Raw genomic sequence first — 17,337 nt, 5'->3', positions numbered from 1 at the left:
CGAGTCGCTGGTGGCTTTCGAGTCGCTGGTGGCTTTCGAGTCGCTGGTGGCTTTCGAGTCGCTGGTGGCTTTCGAGTCGCTGGTGGATCTCGACTTTCTGGTGGATCTCGACTTTCTGGTGGATCTCGACTTTCTGGTGGCTCCCGACTTTTTGGTGGCACCTGACTGTCTGGTTCTTTTGAAATAATGTGCATCTATCTATAGCAGGAAATCACATGCATTATTAGTCATTTCCATTAAATCAGTGTCAAAAGGCCTTGAAACAATATCGTTTATCGCAATAATTATTTAGACCATTAATCACTCGGCAAAATTTGTTATCGTGACAGGCCTTGTAATATCTTGACTCCTCGTAATTTTATTTTATTTATTTATTTATTTTTCCTGTTGTACTGAGCCAGAATCTTAGCTGATGGATTAGAAACCAGCTGCAGCAGCTTTGGGGTTTTGTAGAATGAAAGGCAGTTAGTTTAAAATGAAGTTTTGGTATGAAAAGCTTTTTAATGGAAATGGAGCTGGACGTTATTATCGCAGCTCAGCAAAGTGGATTCCTCCCGAGAGTTTTTCCTCTTGCTGCCAAAGGTCGGCGGATCAGCCTCTGCTCCGATAACGCCGCCGCCGTCATTACAGGACGGTGATTTATCGAGGCGATGTCCGCCATCGTTACTTCGAAGAATAAATATTCACAAGGCTCTCCATCATACAGGTGGCGAGTCGTTTAACAGCGAACCTCCTCTCTGCAGGAATAAAGCAAAAGGAGTCAATAAGGCGTTAATGGAAACACAATTTATGGCTTTAATTTGACCAAACCGGGTCAAGCTTCTGTGTTTTCACCTCCAAGGATCATAAATTGGCAAACACAAACACTTTAAACTGATGTAGATACAGAATATAATGCCTTAACTCATGTTATTGATTATTTTATCTAATTAACTGATTAGTTGTTTAGTGGGGTTGTAAGTCAAGCTGCAGTTTTCCTGAGTTTGCAGCTTTTTCCGTCTCTGGGGCTTTACAGGACCTGCAGCCGATATATCCGACATAATTACAATGACCATGGTAACAAGGTGACGTGTGGAAGGGGAAAAGTTAAAGTAATGGGCGTTTTAGAAGTGGCAGGAAACCTGCGGTAGCGTTGAAAATGTAATTAGACTTGGATCAGACGGTTCTGCTGTTCCTTCGGGTGTGACCAACTTCTTTAGCCAGACATAATTTATGTTAAAGTGAGACCTCTTGTTTCTACACAAGCTTTGTTCTATTACTTTATATCTGCCTGTTTTGTCAGTTAGAGATCAAGTAATAATAGACTTTATTTATAATGCCCTTTATCTTGAGATCTCAAATGTCTACAAAACAAAATAAGCATTTATTTACAATTAAATAAATGGATAAATAAGAGGAATATCTAAGGAAGTGGACCAGAAAACAGTAGATATGGTTAATGGAAGTATTTTATGAAAAAGTGTTCAAACTTATTAATCTTGAGTGAAATTTTAAAATGTCACAGAAAGGACTTGAATTGGGCATGTTCTGGTTCCTCTGGTAAGGCACAGAAAACCAGTGGATGGGAGGTTTTGCTACGTCAGGATTTATTCAGAAATGTTTCCATCTTTTTAGCACTAACTATTTTTCAGACAAGTTACAAACCACTTCAGGCTCATTTTGTTTTCAGAAGCTGTAGGATAAATATACAGACATATTCCACCGTTACATGAGGTGACGTGGTTCATTTAGCCAGCCATCTTTGCTGTACGGTAAGCCTGAAATGCCAAAAATTTGAAATGTAAAAATCTGCTTCTGTCTGAAATTGAGCTAAACTTTACCTGTTTTTAGGTCAGTAAAGTATAACATTATTTACCTTTGTTATATTTTAGAATAAATGTGATGTGGAAACAATCGGGTAAATAACTAGAACAAAAACATTTTATGGTAATGTCTTACCTAAAAATAAATCCTGACCATCAATTAATTGTTTTTTGTTGTTTTTTTTTTAAATGTTCTTATGGGGTTTATTTTATGAACATTAAATGAGGGATTACAGGATTGCAGGAGCTTAATCTCACAATGAAAAATCCAATATTTAATTCAATTATTTAGAATCCCAGATTAAAAAATGTATTTCATTATAAATCACTGACTCTTCCATTGATGCAACTACTAATGAAACCTATTACAATAAACATCATTTAAGTTTTTCAAATATTATTGGTCATAAAGTCTCTAACGGTTTTATGCATCTGTTGGCTGAACTCTGGTTTATTTTATTTCCCCATAAACAAATGAATGCTGATCAAATTGCTCCGTCAATATAAAAAATCTAAAATGATTGTATTAACAAAAATATAAACTTTTTACACACTTTTAACAAAGCTTCATCATTCATTGACTCTGTTTTGGATTTAAAAAAGGCAATATTTTTTGTGCAGAAAATGTTAACTTGACGCATTTATTTAAGTCATTGCCAATACTGCAGCTAGAGGGCGCCGTTTCCTACCCTGCTCACCATTTAGAGAGCTGCAGGTTGCCCTGATCTGATCAGATTTGTTTTCAAAGCAGTTCAGTCTTTCATGAAAGTTAATTAGATCATGAAAACGCGGCTGCACGCCACTGATGAACCGTGCTCATTCAGAGACACAAACGACAAAACATCAGTGGAGCGATAATGTCCTGTTGGACGCATCCCGGTGGATCCCAGTGGATCCCAGTGGATCCCAGTGGCAGTGCTGGTACACCTCCACCCACACCTTTCTGAGCTGAATCTACCTGCTGGGCTTTTTGTTTCTTTCTGCCTCTTCGCGCTGTATTCCTGTAATTGTGTGTGTTTCTGTCAGAGCGTGTCCTGTGGGGCCGGTTGCCATGGGAACGGTGATAAGGCTTCCAAAATGGAGCTCAATAATTCATGAGCTCTTGATAAGACGGCGAACAAACAAACACGCACACGGGTGCGGTGTGTAGAGGAGCACATTCTGATACGACGCATGTAATTACAGCAGGAAACAAGACGGACATCCTTCCTCGCGCGCACACACACACACACACACACACACACACACACACGGAGGTGAACACCATTTTTAATAAAGCTGAGGTTTCTCTAAGTTTCAATCTGAGCACATTAACAGAGAAACTCAGTCAGGTTTTGTCATCGACACCAGTCCGGTTCCTCTGCAGCCGGTGTGGATAAATAGGGAATACATTTAAAAATCGTCACCTGCATGCTGGTGTCACTCAGGATCCATGACACTTAGGCCACAGACAGTAGATGACCTGGAATCTGATAGCAGTGGCCCAGAAAACTGAAATATGCAAACTACAGATTCAGGATTAGATGAAAAACTTTAAAAACTTTCTGTACTGCAGCACTGTAAAAACACAAAACCTTTAATAAGGGATTATTTACTCAAGTCTACAATGAGTGGATTAGAGCCACATTTTGTTTTTCTACTTTTTATAAAAGTTTCTAAAAAAAAAAAAAAAAGGATAAAACATCCAAATACTTTCTGTATGTAGTGAATACATGATCCGTTTCAGCTTCATGCGGAGAGAAATCTGGATCACTTTATTTACAGAATATAAAACTCAGGGAGCGAAATGGAAACCAAACAAATCAAATGTGGGGTTCCTCAGGGCTGTGTCCTTGGGACATTCTCATTTATAACACCCACTTCTTCCTTCTAGCTTGGATTTCAGAGTTTGTTGGAAATAATTTATAACATTTTAATGTCGTAAAGTTGGGACAGAAAAACTGGTGAATACTTTGAGTTTTTTTTTATATTTGGATCTTCTTGCTTCTGTGTGAACGGAGGTATAAACTCTTCAACCTCCTTTAACGTATTTTCTTTGCGGCTCTTTTTAGTGTTTTTGTCGTAAAGTGTGGAAGCACTATGACTGATTTCTGTGAACTAAACTCAAAGATGGCGGCCTCCGTTGCAACTCCTTTCAGACGCCAGTCAAGCGCGCGGCTAATGTCGACTAATGAATTTCGGAACGGTCGGCCGTCTGCTGATTGGACGGCGCAACCTGTAGCACCGGCTGATCAATCGGTCAACCGATTAGCTGACCGGGCCCGGAGCCGAGGCGGCCGGCCAATAAACCGACCCAACGGTGCCAGAGCTCCAATCACAGACAATGATCAGGTAATCGATCATACGCCGAGGAAGGAAAAGGCTCATTTCCCTTCTCCTTTTTAACCTTCATCTTCATCACACCTTCCCTCTTCTTCCTAATCAATGAGGTTTTTGTTCCCTGTGTTTCCTTTTCTCCTATAATTATCTTTTTATTTTCAAATGAAACTTCTTTTACCTGGCTCCATTTCCAGAATATACTTCTCTGTCTCGCCTCTCCTCCTCTTTCTGCCGTGATAAAACTAATATTAGTCCTTTTGTCTCCTCCTCTTCCTCTGACAGTGATGGAGAGTGTTTTCCTCCTGAAACCAGCGTTTATCTGAGACTGTTGGTTTAATTACACTTTTCCAGAATTTCTTTGCCCCTCAGCTCATTTCAGGACGAACAAGCTGTGTTATTAAGAACAGATAGTGGTGAGACAAGGCTCATTTATTTACAGGTGCTCCATAAACCGGATTATATCTTATTAATAAACATTACTGTGACAGTTTGCATGACTGTGCCTAATAGTATATTGACTTTCGTTTTGCAATATTTGTCTTTCACCTCCTGTGGATCTTAGTGATGGTTTGGGAGGAGGCTGTCACCTTCTGCTGTTGAGTCTTCATGAAGACGGATGAGGAGTAAATATGGGAGTAAATAAATGACAGGAAATGAGTGCGACCCCTAATCCGCCCCCCGTATCTGAAGTTGTTTGTAAAATGTGTTTTTATTTGGACAAATAGATTAGATTGTCACTTTTTAATAAATATGAAACTTTTCTCCTTTTTTGTGTGCACGCTTAACCTAGAAAATAAGTGGCATCTTAGGGAAGACTAGGAATGCCAAAAAATAAGAATGGAAAATTATATAAACAGTTAGTGGGAACAAAAAATATAACTCAAAAAAACATCAAATAATTACTGATATTACTGTCTCATATCTAATATTGTAGTTTTCAACTTGTATTTATTTTTTAAACATTGTTGCTGAAAAAATTTAGTATTACACAGAAACCATAAATAAAAGGCTAAAATATTTTAATAAAATGATGGAAAACTGAAAATGAAACAAACATGGGCACTTAAATCAACTATAGATAATTTAGTTAGGAATGAAAGTAGTCACTTTATAAAGTGCCATTAATGCCAAAATTGCTTAATTTTTTTTTCACCAATAAAATAAGTGGTAAGTGGATCTAAGTGATGCCATCATTTTAATTATTTACAGAAGTCAGACTTAAGTGGAGTAAAGATTCATAAATGCATAAATCCTATGTCCCATGCCGCCCTGGGCAGAGAGCCTGTGCTTATTTTTCTGCCTGTGTTTTGCTCTTGGTTTTCCATTTTTCTACATATTTAATACTATCTGAGGCATAATTATCACTTTGTCAGATTCCAGATCAGTACCTGGAAAAATTGATGTATTTTCTGCGTTTATTGTGAGACTAAATGGTTGATTTAACTAATTTTTATAGTTTTTTTTCTTAAATTGGGTAATTTTACTGTTTTGTACCTCTCTTTAATCATTTTTTTTCTGGTTTTCCCCTGAGATGTAATTTTTTCCTCGCGCGCTGTGGTTTGTTTCCTTTCCATCTCAGACTCTGAGCATGTGTCGCTGTCCCAGCATCATTACCAGTTGCATTCTGGGACTTGTGGCTCAGGTAATGGACTCATTAGTGTCCCAGTTCACCCTCAATCACTAACCTCATCAGTGCTGGAAAATGGAAATCTAATTTACTAGAAAATTATGCTTCTTTTTTTATCACAACTATAAATGTGACCTGAGACGAAGTGGAGAACAAGTTTTCGTTTTGGCGGTGCGTTTGTTTGGGCGTGTCGGACGGAGTCGCCGGGGAGCGTCGGTCCTCACAAGCCTGGTGCATCAGTTCAGGTGTGTGAGCTGCAGGGTTCGGTTGGAGGGGGATGCGCTGCAGCGTAAATGAAGCGCCCCCCCCGGGCTGCTGGGTTCAGATGGTGTGTTGGGTTTGTCCGTCTGCTGCTGCCTCTGGGGTGACTCGAACCGGGTGGAGCCAAGTGATGAAGAGGAGGAGGAGAGATGGATCTGCATCTGTGGCTCTTCTTTCTGTTCTCACTTTTTATTTTTATTGTTTTCCAGCATATTTTTTTATTTTTACATGTAAAATTCTTGATAATTTGGCCAACTTCAAACATCGGTTGGACTCGGCCACTCTTTGTTTCATGGTAGTAAACTACAGGTGTGGTGGTTTTCTACCAGTCTAAAAGAACGTTTTAACCTCAGTAAGTCAGTATTTATAGAGGGATAAGAGATTTTTTTGCACCTTTTTCTACTGATTATTTAATTAAATCTTTTCAAAAGTAACATTCGTTGCATATTCAATTTTCTGGAAAAAAAAATAAGGAAATTTCTGAGCTCCAAGACAAAAATTTGCTAAAAATAAATGCAGAATTTTCCAAGTTGATTTAATTTTTTTTTCTCAAGTTTTTTACTAGAAAATTAATCAAAAATCTTTTCTAACAAATTTTGGATTTTTCCAAGTTCAGAAATTTCAAAGTTAAAAAAAAACCCTGAGAAATTGTGAGAATAATCTCAGAAATTTTCTAGGAAAAAACTTGGAAGTTTTTTTTTTTCAAGCAGATTTTTGACTTTTCACACTCAGATATGTCCAAGTTTTTTTCCTAAAGCATTTTTGAGATAAACCTCAAAATATAAGTTTGAAAAGTCTAAAATTTGCTGGAAAAAAACTCTCATAAATATTAAGATTAATCTCAGAAATTTTGTAGAAAAAAGTCTTAGAAATTTCTGAGTTTGAAAACTCAATAATCTGTTAGAAAAAACTTGTAAATTTCCCAATTTCTTATAGAACTTTTCTGAGATTAACTTTAAAATTCCAACTTTGAAATGTCTAAAATTTGTTTGAAAAAGAAAAAAAAAAAAGTTTTTGGATTAATCTCAGAAATATAGTAGAAAAAAGTTTGCAGGCTTGTGAGTTTTTTAGAAAATTTTTGGCTCAGAAATTTCCACATTTTTTTCCCTAGAAAATATCTGAAATTAATCTAAACATTATGGCAGAAATTTATTCCTTTTTTAACTACAGTGTCCCTAATATGGCGCTGTAAAGAAGACAGGTTGTACAAACCTGTGCTGGTGTGACCTCTGACCTTTAGGTTAGTTTGTACTCATTGATTTATCGTCTCTGGTAGATTCTCTAAAAGCAGTTCATAAAATCCTGATGTATAAATTTAAACCTTCACATGCTGAATGAATTATTTGAGCTGTTTTCCTTCCTCTGAACTCTGAGCTGATTTAATGGTTTCCTGCTGACCAGCGACAGGAAACGACTCGCTGCTTCACCTGGAAACAGGAATTAATCCGTTAATGTGAATCAGCTGCTGATGGCCGTTAAAATGAAACCTGACAGCTGAGATGAATGTTTGAGCAGATTAATCATCGACAGATAATAGAAAACATGAATCATTCCTGGATCACAGCACCGACTCTCCGACTGGAGAGCTGAGGAAAGTTTAAAGGAAGGACGATCTCAAGCTGATACTGGTGTACAAACTGAGGCTCGGGGGCCGTTTGTGGCCCCTGGTCTCATTTCTGCGGCCCACTGACTGCAGGTCAGGTTGAAGGAGGTGGAGAGTTTTTATTTTTGTCTTTGGCAAAATTACAAAAAATTAAAATCACCACATAAATATTCATTTCTTAAATAATGCTTTTTCACATTCATTAATTTTTTAAATACTTTTGAGTGTTTTAAAAGGAGCAACTGAGATCAAACTACTTTTATCTCTGTTTTTTCCAGTGAAGCCCAAAATAAGTTGCTTCACTCAGATTGAGGGAAAAATGAAAATATTACTTTTTGCCATTTTAATTGATAAAAATATATTTTTAGCACCATGAAACCGGATTAATTTTACCCACATGACATAAAAAACATCTGAGGGAGTTTGGGCTTTGTTTTTTTTGTTTTTTTTGTTAAAGATGCAAAGTTTGTAGATGAATAAAATTAAATATAATTTGTAGGCTCTTAAGATGATAGAAATGAGTTTTTGGTTTGTTTTAACTGCTCAGACATTTGATTCTCGCCTAAATGATCAGATGTTTTATGTGTGTAATACACTTTTAGATAAAATTCAACTTCTAAATGTTTGAAAAAGCAGCTAAAGTGACTAAACTTCACTGCATGACAGCCATTAGTTCGTCCTTTTCTGCTTCACAAGCTGCTGATTTGCCTGTAAAAACTGCTGCATCAGCAACATAAATGTGATTAGTCTGCAGAGAAAATGTTCGTTTTTACCTGCAGCAGGAGGAAGAAGCTGCTGCTGCTTCCTGAGCCCATCGTCTGACGCGTCGTCCTCTGAAACAACCAGCTGGTTCAAAAATAAACATGACATGAAAATCTGCAGGAATGTTTGGAAGGAATAAAAACATTTCTACTGTTTTTAAATACTAAAACATGGACTTTGTCCTCCGGTTTGCTGCGACCCAAACCATCCGCCTCTGCAGCTTCAGCTGAACTTTCCTAATATTTGAGTCGTTGCTGATCTGCAGCCTGCAGCGGTTTGCTCCGGTTGTTTCCAGGCCGGTTTAAAGCTTTTTAGCTTTTTCTCTGAGCTCCTTGTTAGGCCGTCACTGATGAGCCGAACTTCCTGACTCATCATCTCCTCCCTTCCTGCTGTGATCCGACTCTCTTCATGCATTTAATTTGGAGTCCAAACTTCTTCTGCACTCCTGCTGCTGCTTGTTGGTTTTTTGTCTAATTCCTCAGGAAATTCTCTGCTCTTTATTAAGTGGAAAATCTGGTAATCAATCATTTAATATTTAAAAATGACATCATCATAAGGACCAAATTGATGATGATTCATGAAAAATAAAGCAATTTTTTTTTCCAAATTGGTTTCTTTAAATGAAAAAAGTGATGAAACTAACAGAATCTGCAGGTCTGTTTCATTAACTGGGTAGAAAATCCAGACATTTTACTGAAGTAAGAGCAGAGATGCTTCAAAATAAAGTTACTCAAGTAAAAGTAATATGTGCAGTGTAGTAAAAGTAATTTATTTTCAAAAAGTTACTTAAGTAAATGTAACTAGTCACTACCCAACTCTATGCAAAAGCTGTTATTCCCGTCTCTTTAAGGCTGCAAACTGATTTAATCTCTTAACATGCAGAAAATGGCAAATAAACAAATAATTAAATCATTCCAACATCAGGAACCAGATCAACTAATGTTTTAAGTTATAATTCACAGATTTATCTGTATAAATTAACATTAAATTCACCTTTTCAGATATTTTTGTAGCGAAAATGCAGCTTGGGAAACTAAAATACCTCAGATTGACTCGCTGTTGGCCGGCGTATTCAAACCAGCCAATCCAAAACCTCCATTCATTTCCCTTGGTGCTGATTGGCTGGACCACCAAGAGTGGAAATAAGAGACTGTATTTGTACATTAAGGGGTATTTGAATTATTAAATTAGGTAATTATAACCCTTTTTAGATGAAGTCTCGTATATTGGCGTGTTTCAGCTGTTCTCGGGCGGCTGTGGCTCCTAAATCAAACGTTTTATTTTGAACACATCTGTATGTGGCTTAGGAATAAGGAAATCAAACTGCAACATGCTGTAAGGCGTCGTTAAAAAAGTTTGAAAACCTGGCGGCAGAATAAACTTTTCAAGAAAAGCGATGAAACCAGAGCTGGGAGGAAATGAGAGGTAAGGAAGAGGCTGGAGGGACCCTGAGGGATCTGCAGATCCGGGCTGCTGAGGTTAAGTTTCTGCTAAAATGACCAGTTCAGGCTGTTCTCTGCGTAAAGCCGGGTTTAAGGCAGACCGGCCAGAATACCAGATCACAGCTGGTGAAAGTTGTTCAACTTAAATCCATTAAATGAAGCTTTATTTTCATCTTTAAGGACTAAATTCACCAGGATTTGATCTTTCAAGCTGAAATCGAAGCAGAACCAGAAACTACCTTCGACGTCCGATTGAACTCTTCGACCGTTCAAGCTGTTTTTCACACAGATGTTTCCTCCTCTACGTTAAAGTTCGGCTCAATTTGGGTCAAAAGTCGCAGCATTAGTTAAATTTTCAGCTGAACCCGTTCAGCTACCAGTTCGCCTCCTCGCCTGTGGGGGCACTGCACCAAAAACCTCTGAACAAATCACTGAGCGCAACTTCCTTCACGAAATGTAAGCCAAAATGGAGCAGCGTCAGATTTTAGCTGTTGGAGGATTTCTTTAGTCTTCGGTTAAAAATAAAGAAAAACTTTTCTCCTGCTAGCACTAAGCTAATGGGTTTGTTTTGCTTGTATTTACCCAGAATGCCCTGCACTATAGTCCACTTCCTGCTTTTGGAGCGGTCTCCGGTCCACTTAGTGTTCACATAACAATTCAAACCACAGTTCACTTAAGCCAAACTCAGACTGAGGTTTTAGACGGTTTTGGGTTTAACTTCTCTGTTTTATAACTTTATTCTGTGATGCGACTTAATTGTCTTACAACTTCTTTCTCTGTATTGATTCTGTTTGTTTTTCAGTTTGGTCCTAAAGCTAAAAGAAAATGTTAATGTTGAGTCACTTTAGAGACAGTTTTGTTTTCGACTGCAAGGTTTTTATTCGATGGAATCAACTTTTTATTTTTGATCCATTTATTGGACTTGAAAATGTTTAATGCCTGAAGGATCCATGAAGTGACCTAAACACAAAAACAGAAATTAACTGAAAATGGACTGGTAGCGCTAAAATCAAGTTTTATCTGTAAAAATGTAAAATCCTCTTAGGAAAGTGATTTCTTTGAGTTATTCTTCAAATAGTGATGAATTATTGCATGAATTTGAACATTTCAATGTAAACTAAAGGTTGCCCTTTGGGAGTTTAACTCTAAAACTTGATTGCACCACCTCACATGAAGTAATTGATTTTCTAATTACCAATTATTCTGATCAGTTTCTGTTTGGCTCTCAGTCCGACTGAATTAAAGTTTAAGGTTTTCGACACGTTTCGTCCTTTTCCTGTTTGTCTGTTTGGTCGAAACCTGAAACCTTTTGCCTCGCAGCTGTTTTGTTTTTTTCCACCTCGGTATCAAGATGTAGCCCGACTCGCCATCGATCCTTTATCGGACTGTTTGCTTGAATTAGAGCGTCTCTGGCTGGCGCTCTGAAATACGAGAACCTTACCTGAGCTGCATATTGATGCCGGACCACCGGGCCCGGAGCCAACCCAACCTCATGGATTTTTTTTTATGTAAACTGAAATTCATGCGACTGCTGAGCTGAATTTCATCATTTCTGTAATTCCATCAAAGCAGAAGCAGTCGCTCATTTTCCTGCAACGACTTGAAGTTTGTCCACCAACAGCTGTTGATGAGTTTCTCATAGTTTCAATCTCTTCTCTTCCATTAGTGTTCTGGATCAAGTTTTTCTAATTTGCAAGGATCAAACTTTAAGAAACTGGATAAAATTCAGTCTCTTCACTCAGTCCTGTTATGTGGCTAATAGAAAGTTTCACAAACTGGTTTCCATTTTTTGGCTGAGTTTTGCTGAAAAGCTTTTTTGAAATCGAGTTTTTTGATGGACTCAGTTGGTGGGTGAAACCACCGAGAGGAGAAAACAGGAAGTACTAAAGAAACTACAAATGAGAACCTAAAAGACTACAAATCAAAATGCATGAGAAATCCGACTTAAAAACAGAAAAACCACTGCATCTTACTTTATGATGTAAAACTCTTCGAACTGCCTTGTTGCTCAAATGTGCTCTAAAAAATTTATTGAAATCTTGTCTGTTTGAAATCTGTTTGGTTAATTGGGTTTTCTAAGGCTGCATTCACACCAGTTTTGTTTAGTCCGGTTTAATTAAATCCAACTCCAGTCCGTTTGTCTAGAAAGTCCAGTTCGCTTGGTGTGAATGCTAAGCTAACTCTGGTCTGCCTACACGTCTCAGTTCGTTTGAAGTGAACTCTGGTTTGGTTTGAATGCACATGTGAACACCAAGTGGACCAGAGACCGCTCCAAAAGCAGGAAGTGGACTACAGTGTAGGGAATTCTGGGTAAATGCAATCAAAACAAATGTTAGCCTAGCGCTAAGAGGAGAAATGGCTCTTGGTATTTAGTCAAACAGGAAACCTCCAAGTGCTAAAATCTGATGCCGCTCCATTTTTGAAGTTGCTCTGTGTCTTCAGAGGTTTTGGTGTCGTTTCCTTCAGTGGTTCTTGGTGCAGCGCCCCCACAGGCCAGGAGGGGAACAGGCTGCTCAGAGGGTTTGGTTGGTTTATAAAGAAGAACCACAGCAGCTGAAAATGGATCAAAAATTGCAACTTTCCACCAAAATCAAACCACTTCCACTGGACTATCAGGTGTGAAAACAGTCTGAACCGAAGCATTGATTGAGAAATGTGAGGTTTGGATAAGGAAAACGCCTCCAGGAAGCTTGAAGAACCACTGAAGAAGAACATTTCTGGCTCAATGCTAGAAGGTTAAAGCAAAACTGGAGTATTTGTGACAGCAAGTCTCCCCTTATCAAACCTAAAATGTGGCCTGAATCCAGCGGCGGTGCACTTATCAGCTTATCAAGTACAAGCTCCAAATCAGAGCGCGTCTCTAAGATTTACTCGCTTCAGAGACGGTAACAAGACAGAGCAGCTGAGCATGAGTTCAGGACTGCGTCTCTACAGAGGAAAACTGACACCAATCTGTCAGACATCCCACACATAAACACACTGCTACAATAATGAAGATAAAATGAAGACGAGTGGGAGAGGAAAGCAACGGCGAGGAGGAAGAGCAAACCAGTAGAGACGGTCTGTCAGTCGGTGACGGATGATGTGTTGAGCGTGTGATTAAACCGCAGGGTTATTTCTCTCTGTCCGTCTCTTCACCTCCGGCTGTTCCGGCTGCAGCTTTTCAATCCGTCTTGTTTATCTCGTTGTTATCGCAGCGGCCCTCCGCCCCGTCTGCCTTTAAACTCTTCTGCAGGTGAGCCGCGGCGACAGCTCTTAGATGTAATGAAGCGGCTCGCAGCAGATATAAATATCACTTCAGTTTATTAAGAATCAGCGCGGACGGCTGTTTGTGTGGGAGAAAGAGCAAACGGAGCTGAGATTACAGATGAACGAGCGTCGCCACGAGTTTAAAAGTAGTGGAGCCGGATTTAGATGCTAATGCAACACATTGTGCACATCAATATTAACTCGACATGATTCTCAGAAGAAATAACGTCGTAATGAATAATGAAACGATCCACTCTGCCTGTCACTTCAGCTTCTTGACGTGAAACTCAACACTTTTTGGAGCTGTTTCATCATGAAGGTACCTCAGGAGATTATTCTGATTTTACTGACAGATCAGGTTCCCAAGCCTCCTTACGTTCATGTAGCCTTAAAATGTCTTAAAGTCATTAGAAAACACAAGTTGATCTTAAATTTTGTGGTTCTTGCCGGACTTTTGAGTCATCCACAAACATCTCCATTTTGTCTGAGGCGTTGCGGCTACTGCTAACTAGCTGCTAACGTACCCTAGCTAACATTGTGTTGTCAAATCTCCAGAAAGCTGAACTAATGATGGTTGACATCACTTCCTTTAAATGAGAGCAAAAAAAAGAGATGCTAAGCTAGGAGGAGAAGCTTCAGCTGTCGTATTTTATGTCGTTTATTTTTCTCATAAACTTTTCTGTTTGAGTCACAAACATAATTGGCAGGTTCTGTGGCTAAGCTAGCAAACATCTTCAGTGACTCGAGGCGCACAGAGCTACTTCTAGTTAGCCAGCTAGCTTTTTTGCATCGATCATGGGAAAAGCTTAAAATGATCTCCTGTAAAAAGCTTTTTTTTTTTTTTTAGTAGCGCTTGGATTTGAACGTGTTAATTTTTGAATAAATAGACTTTAATGAGTTGCCTGCAAATGTGACTCTGCAAACAAACAGATGGACGATAAAGCCGCTTTTCTCGTCCCACTGGGGGTTAGTTTCTACTTCTGAACGGATCTGATCAGATGCAGAAAGACTGTTGAGGTCAAGTTGTGCTAAAATTAGTTAGCCTATCTGTGAAACTATTATAGTCTAGAATAGCATCTCAATGCTAAAAATGTTGCTAATGCTAATCTTGGCGTTCGTGATTTAATGGCTCTTTGCACAAGTTTGATGACTAAATAACCTAAAATTTAAAACAATCTTTGTTGTTGAGCTCATATTTATATTTATTCAGTATTTTGTAGAAAATTGTTTCTGAATTGAAAATGTTTTGTCTGTATTCTATGAAAAGGTGATTAATTTCAAATTAACTCAGTTAAAATGTTCATTTGTTTTATTTTATAATGGGTACTTGTTTGGTTCATTTCTCTTTTTGTTTCTTCTGCTGCTGTTTCTTATACTTGAGTTTCCAAAGTCTCTCCTGTAAATTATCCAGAGGAAAACGGATCAACTCAGTGATCCTTGATGCTTCTCACCTCATCCTCAACTTTTATTGACATTTCCTTGGTTCTCCTCTCTCTACTTTACTCATTTTAATGCACTCTGCCCGATTTACTGCCAGAGTTTACATACAAATACATCGACTCATTCAGGACACCTGGTCAGATTTAATGGAGCATTAATTTATAACTAAGATTGGGCAGAAAATCTGTGAAAAGCAGCTAAAGGCCAAAACGAGTGAGGCTGTAGGAAAGTCTCAGTCCAGCAAAGGAGAATAAAAATGTTTTAAAACATAAAACTATCGTTTATATATATATTTCTATCACTATTTTGTCTCATTATACATTATTAAATGGCTCTTTTTCCATCAGTTTTTCATTTTCAGTCCCAGAAGCTTTTCTCTAACCGAGCTGAGAACAATCTCCAGCCGCATGTCCAAGATTTTATTTTATATTTCAGCAAAATCTTTCACACGTTTACAAGAAGCTAGCTCACATTTTGAACAAACCATGTTCAACATGGCTGCCATGTTTCAAGATGTTTTTAGCTAAAACTCCTAATATCACACATCAATACTTCTGGTGCCAAATCAAGCATATTTAGATCCATAGAAATCATATTTATCAATATGATTTCAACTTCTAAAGAATGGTTGTTCTGGAGAGAGATGAATGTGTTTGGTGTCAAACTGTTCATATTTACACATTTTGAACCATAGAAATCTTGTTTAATCTTGTTTCTTTTATCTGGCGGCCATTTTTTCAAAATGGCCACCATGGTTGTAATTGAGTATCTGCTCTAAAATAAGGAGTAAATATTGCTGGTAGTCGGCGCAGCCAACCAAAAAGCTAACTACTAATCTGCTAAATGAGAATCTGAGCTATGCTAATGCTAAATCGCTAAAGCTAAGTGTGTAAAATGCTAAGTGTGTAAAATGCTGCATTTTATTACTTTAAATTTGCATGACCATAATGACTGGAATTAAACAAATGGTGCATCATAAAGTTGATCTAAGTTGTGAAAAGTAGTGACATTTTATGCTAACAATTGCTTTAAGACTCAAATGGCAGCCATTTTGAAAAACTGGGTGCCATCTTTAAATTTAAAACAAATGTGAGCGGTGAGCTCAGATTTGTTTTCACATTTTAAAGGTTTTACAGTGACATGCTGCTCTATTAAGATTTAATGCAGATTTTTGTTCACCTGATTAAAAACAGACAAAATTCAAACAAATGTAAGTGTTAAGTGAAGATGGTATTTTAGATGCATAACGCAGGTTTTTAAAGGAACACCAGTTTAAATGTCATGTTTGGAAGCCCAGGTCTTTTAATTTATCTCAAATGAAAATGAATCGAAATATATTCTTTAAGTTTCTTTTTTCCATCTAGTAAGAAGCTGCACTTGTTGTCGCCTCCTCACATTCAGTTGAACCTTCTCCAACTTGACGAAGGTGTTAAATTTATAATAAAAGCCTGCAGATTCACAGATGAAGTGTTATGAGCAGACAATGATCCAGGGACTAAAGTGTAATATGTCGGCAACAGGCCTGAAAGGGAGCGCGCGTCTCTGCGGAGGTAATGGAGGTTTTCATGTTGCACTTCAAAGCGGCTGTAACAGGATGTAACGCAGGAGGAAAATCAGGCTGGAAATGATTGGACTGAAAGCCGCCGTTCAGAGCCTCCCTGTCGATCCGCCGCGTCTCCCAGCAGGAGGCGGGACTCGTTCGGGTCAGAACCGGAGCTGGAGTCCTGCACAGACACAAAAAGAAAGCCGGTGCCGTTTTCTTCAAAGTTGGAGAAATAAAGAATCTCTTTTCTGTCGACTCGCGTTTGTGCCTGAAATGCTCCTTTGAACTCCAAAGCCAGCGATTCGGCCGCAGCAACAAGAGAAAACGACTCTGACACGGAGACGGCGACTCGGACCGGACGTCTCGTGCATTTTCATTTTAATGAGCCGAGTTTGCATTTTTCTAAAGCCGCTCTTCTGACGGGACGGGACGCCTAACGAAGGTTTACAGACGGAGAGATGTTTGGGTGAAATGAAGCCGTGAGCAGACATCCAGCGGCTCTGGACAGAAAGACAGACGTGTCCTCTCATGGATTAAGTCTGTCCATCAGACCTTCCAGTGGAAGACGGATGATGCAACAAGTAGAAACGCTGCTGAACACACACTCTGTTTTTATATGAGTGAATAAACGAACAGCAGGCTGTGTTTCTGCGCCTGCTGCTGGAAAGCTTTTCCTCTTTTTATTTAAAAAGAAAAACACCGACACGCTCCATTAATCTGAGGAATCTGTTGGTTTGATCCATCCGTGTCTGACGGACAGAACGGTTCGATTCGGACTGACAGTTTGTCTGTTTGGTGGGTGAAGCTGGGCGGTCGCGTCATGCAACGAGGAATCACCATGAAAAGCTGAAAAACATCCACTGAGTTTCTAACCTCCATGTTTATGAATCCATGACGAGTTTAAAGGCCTCTGTCACTTTAAATCTATACAAGCTGCTGCTGGCCACGCCCCCAAAGCCCAACACCTGAAAATGTCTGCAAACACATGAGCAATTATACAACCTGTCATCTTCGACAAGCAGAAGTGTAGCCTCCTGCACAACCAAGAAAAATGCAGCGAGTGATTTCTAGATGGTGAGTGAGCAACAAAACATTTCTTTTCCAGTAGCCATTGTACAGCAGTAAATACAGCTGACCAAATGTTCTGGAGCTCCTCTTGAACTGGACCAGAACCGGACTAGAACTGTCCTCCTCCAGGAGGACGACCTGACCAGAACCGGACCAGAACTGTCCTCCTCCAGGAGGACGACCTGACCAGAACCGGACCAGAACTGTCCTCCTCCAGGAGG

At 38.9% G+C, this 17,337-nt stretch overlaps 2 long non-coding RNA genes across 3 annotated transcripts in view; both read left to right on the top strand.

The window, feature by feature from the left end:
- LOC103155879 (uncharacterized) overlaps positions 1-17,337 on the top strand; it is a 76,502-nt gene that overhangs the window by 20,674 nt on the left and 38,491 nt on the right. The gene's annotated exons all lie outside the window — the stretch shown is intronic.
- LOC107833786 (uncharacterized) overlaps positions 1-17,337 on the top strand; it is a 22,707-nt gene that overhangs the window by 2,505 nt on the left and 2,865 nt on the right. Inside the window, exon 2 of the long non-coding RNA XR_001659550.1 lies at positions 5,345-5,348. This is a non-coding gene — a long non-coding RNA (uncharacterized LOC107833786). The remainder of the gene's footprint in view (positions 1-5,344; positions 5,349-17,337) is intronic.

The sequence above is a fragment of the Poecilia formosa genome, unplaced genomic scaffold, assembly GCF_000485575.1.
Source record: "Poecilia formosa unplaced genomic scaffold, Poecilia_formosa-5.1.2 Scaffold453, whole genome shotgun sequence".
Classification (NCBI taxonomy): Eukaryota; Metazoa; Chordata; class Actinopteri; order Cyprinodontiformes; family Poeciliidae; genus Poecilia; species Poecilia formosa.
This window is presented reverse-complemented; position numbering and strand designations above follow the sequence as displayed.